A 4,531-nucleotide genomic window follows, 5' to 3' on the forward strand; every position below is an offset into this window, starting at 1 on the left:
ATTTGACGCGTGGATGAAGATAGTTAAAATGATCTAGAAACCGATTAAGAGCTCCCATTCCATGGGCCAAACAATTAAAATATCATCCACGACTCTCCAAAAACATGAAAAGAAGAAGTCCTGAGTTCGATATCTTCAAAATCTTCCATAAAAAGATTGGCGACGATAGGCGAAAGAGGACTCCCCACAGCCACACCGTCAGTTTGTTAAAAAAATACGTCATTAAATAAAAAGTATGTCGATCTCAACACATGGGGACAAAGCTCAGTAGTTCTAACATACAAAAGTTGACCTGATGGTTATTCAGTTCCATCGTGATTGTGTACTCAGCGATCGCACCTGAAGATGGCGGCCAGATGGATCGCCGAAATATCGTGTAGTGAAGCCAGTCATATCCGGCAGCATGCTCGTGAAGAACATAAACATGCAAGACGCCGGGGAAATCTGCGGAGTCACAATAACAACAGTAGTTTGCGTAGCCCAATCTACAGTGGTGTATACATTGTAGCGTTTGGAAGCAAACTGGTCCCAATGCAAGTGTTTCGGGATCTGGAAGACTCCGAGTAATATCATACAGGGAAGATCAATTGATACCGAGTAAACGTCAGTTGACCCGTACTGCACCCGAAATTCGCGAGGCAGTAAATAGTATGCGAGCATCTGAAATCTCAGTCTCAATAATGCTACGCCACCTTCGTGAACAAGGTTTAAAGAGTGCAGAGCTGCTGCGGAGAAATCTGCATCATGAAAAGAAAGGCTAAAAAAAAAAAACGGCAAAGGGTGTACCAACATAGAAGCTGAAGCGTGATGCAATCGTCCAAGGTATTATTCAAAGACGAATCCAAGTTTCAGGTATCTGGAAGCCACCGTCGAATGTTTGTTCGTCAACTTCGCGGAGAACGTATGAGGAGTCAGTGTGTCATGAGAACGATGAAGCGTACTGGAGAGTCGATCATGGTGTGAGGATGTTTTGTATCTGATGAAGTAGGGGATCTAGTGAGAATTAATGGAATATTACGGAAGGAATATCACGTGATACTGATCAACACTGCAGTTCTATCTTGCAAGAAACTTACTGGTCGTGCGTTTGTTATACTGCAGAAGAATGATTCGAGACATACTGTACATTGTACAGAGAGTACGTCCATAGACACGAGAAATACAAGGAACAGAAGGATATCATATGGCCAAGTCAGTCATCTGACTTAAATCCCATTGAACTCTTATGAGATGAACTGGTCAGGGAGGTCAAAAAATGATATCATCTAATACTGAAGTTCTATGCAGTGATTAAGAGACATTTTGGACTACATTATCTGAAACACTTTACAAAATCTTATTTCCAGAATGCTAACAGTTTGTGCAGCTATTCTGAGGGCAAAGGGTGGATACTTTGAAGAGGCTAATATTTAAAACATATTATACTGAAGTTAGCGTTAGAAAGAGAAAACATTTATTTGGTGGGCTATTTACTTTGTACGATGTGCTTGTCCATTAAAATAAAGTACGTAGTCTTTATCATGGGCGATAGAACGTTTTTGACCAGTGGTGTGTTTGTGGTAATTATATGGAGTGAGTTCGCCCTTCACCTCAGTTGAAGACACTCTCAGTGAGGGATATCTTTGGAGGAATGACATCCCATTCTTCCTCAAGAGGCAAACCCAGAGAAGGTAGCGATGTTGGATGTTTAGGTAAGTCGGCGTTCTAACTCAACCCAAAGGTTTCCCGTTGGGTTCACGTCAAGTCTCTGAGCAGATCAAAACATTTCAGGAACGTTATCGTCCACAAACCATAGCCTCACAGATGCTACTTTATGGCAGGGTGCATTGTCACGCTGATAATAATCGTCACCGAACTGTTCTCTTGCTGTTCGCAGTAAAATGCATTCATATACTTCCGCAATTAGCATATTCTTAAGCGCAAAAAGGGAACCAACCCCTAACTACGAAAAACATCCTCATGCAGCAGGAACACCTCCTCTGTACTTTGCTGTTGGCACTACACGTAATGGTAGAACGGCAAATTACGTTCTCCTGACCATATACTTCCCTTTGGATTGCTAAACAGTATAGCACGATTTACCCCTCAAAGTCACTCGTTTCCAGTAACCCACTGTCCAGGCTTGCCGCTCTGGAGACCACCCTAGGCGTCCCTCAGCCCTTGCTACAGAAACGTGTGGTTCGCGAGAAGCTACTTGACCATTGTACCTGATTGTTTCCTACTCCCTAAGCACATCATCCTTGTTGGACTTTTGGTTGCACTTTTGAACTCACGAGTGATTCCTTCCACTGATTTCATGCGATTTTTTGCAACCACCCTCCTGAGAGATCTACTGTCCAAGTCCGTCAGTACACGAGATCTGGCATGTCTTGGTTTATCCCTTCTCCTTTCCACTATAGAACCATGTCACCAAAAATAGGGCAGCTCTAGAGGAGCTGAAAGTCCTTGTTGGATTTTTTACTTTCGTAACATACAACACCAACACTACGTTCAAAGTCACTGGGAACTCCTGGCCGACCCATTCTGCTGTTAGTGCTTCTGTAATGACAATACATCAAATGTTCAAATGTGTGAAGTCCTATGGGACCAAACTGCTGAGGTCATCGGTCTCTAGTCTTACAGACTACTTGAACTAACTTATGCTAAAAACAACACATATACCCATGCCCGTGGGAGGACTCGAACCGCCGGCGGGAGGGCCCACGCAGTCCGTGACACGGCGCCTCAAACCGCTTGGCCACTCCGAGCGGTGTCACTAGATCATTCTTCACCTTCTTTTGTACCGGCTGGTCCGCTCCGGTAACATCTTTTGGTCAACTCTGTATTACGTGGGGGTGGGTCTACGGATACTTTTGATCAAATAATATATGTCAAGAGTACCAAAGCACTCCGTCTTCAGGCCACAAGTGGCCCATCGGGATCATCCGACCGCCGTGTCATCCTCAGCTGAGGATGCGGATAGGAGGGGCGTGTGGTCAGCACACCGCACTCCAGGTCGTTATGACGGTTTTCTTTGACCGGAGCCGCTACTATTCGGTCGAGTAGCTCCTCAGTTGGCATCACGAGGCTGAGTGCACCCCGAAAAATGGCAACAGCGCATGGCGGCCTGGATGGTCACCCATACAAGTACCGACCACGCCCGACAGCGCTTAACTTCGGTTATCTGACGGGAACCAGCGTATCCACTGCGGTAAGGCCGTTGCCCTGAAGAGTACCAGAGATCGATTAATTGCTGAATTTGTGATTTGCAGACCGCTACACAGAGAATTTCGTGGGTGAGGCGATCCAAAGACTGTCGAAACTAAGCTTGTCCATTCCTTTTGGAGTGGTTCTGGGAGGAGGCGGTTTGTAATATCCTCGCCAAGGTGGGCATCACAAAAGTTCCAAGAAGGCAGTTTGTCTGTTATTATTGTAAAATAGTGGTGGGGATATCACAGCTGCGAAACGTGGTTTGGGAAAGGAATTATTAAAACACGTTGTTCGTCGCTTCGAGATCTTTTCACGAAATTTCAGTTACCAGCTTTCTCCTCAGAATTCTAAAGCAATTTTTTGGCCCCCATATACGTAAGGAGAAATAAGAACTGTCAAGGAAGTATTTGCGTTTTTCAGTTACCAGCTTTCTCCTCTGAATGCTAAAGCAATTTTGTGGCCCCCATATACGTAAGGAGAAATAAGAACGGTCAATGAAGTGTTTGCGTTTTCATTTTGGTCATGCCTTTCTGGAGTAGAACAGTTGAGAAAAAATCTGAAAGTGCTCTATGAGCCCTCTCTCAAACACTGAAGGGTGAACAAGAGACTAGTCATGTTGATGTAGATGTAGACGCAGTAAATAAAAGAGCACCATCGCCAGGAGCCTCAAATCTCGGTCCGGGATACCTTATTTAGATTTTACGTTGCCTGTCTATTAAGACAAATGACAATGACATATTCAGTTACCTTCCTCATCCTTCACTTTTCCACCCTGGGGTCCATCACTAACCACCATATTGCCGAAGGATCGTAGGCCCTTGTCCTGATGTTATGGAGTCAATTAGTGCTCGACAGAAAGTATATACTTCGGTTTGGCATTTGTAATGGAAATAAAAGTACATGCGACCAATTTTTTGTCGCCTATAACGGTTGCTTAGGTCCTCCGAGCGGTCATACTATTCATTTAAACACTATCATATGTGCACCACTACTACCAACTAAACGTTTTTATGTATCCTTTTCGTAGATTACAACTGCATGCCGAACTGGGACTAGGAACAGGAACATGGTCTTCCACGCACAATGCTCTTACCAAATGGGCCACGCACGCAGTACCCACGTCTGGGCTCACAGAATTATGTCCACCAGTTCCTATCACCTGTCTTCCAAACTACTCAGATGTTTGTTCTCCTGCATGTCTTACGGGACTAGCTCTATTGGAAGAAACAGTATACGGGAGAAATGGCATAGCCCATCTCCCAGGCTGCGATTGTGTCTGCGCAATATCCTTTCATCCAGGAGTACTAGTCTCACATGGCTAGCAGGATGATTTTGGTTAAGT

The 4,531-nt window shown here is 44.6% G+C and overlaps 1 pseudogene; it reads right to left on the reverse strand.

Moving 5' to 3' along the window:
• Nucleotides 1-3,086: 3,086 nt before the first annotated feature.
• LOC126095930 (5S ribosomal RNA) lies at nt 3,087-3,204 on the reverse strand (annotated as a pseudogene).
• Between the last annotated feature and the right edge of the window lie 1,327 nt (nt 3,205-4,531).

This window comes from Schistocerca cancellata, chromosome 8 (genome assembly GCF_023864275.1).
Source record: "Schistocerca cancellata isolate TAMUIC-IGC-003103 chromosome 8, iqSchCanc2.1, whole genome shotgun sequence".
In the NCBI taxonomy this organism is placed as follows: Eukaryota; Metazoa; Arthropoda; class Insecta; order Orthoptera; family Acrididae; genus Schistocerca; species Schistocerca cancellata.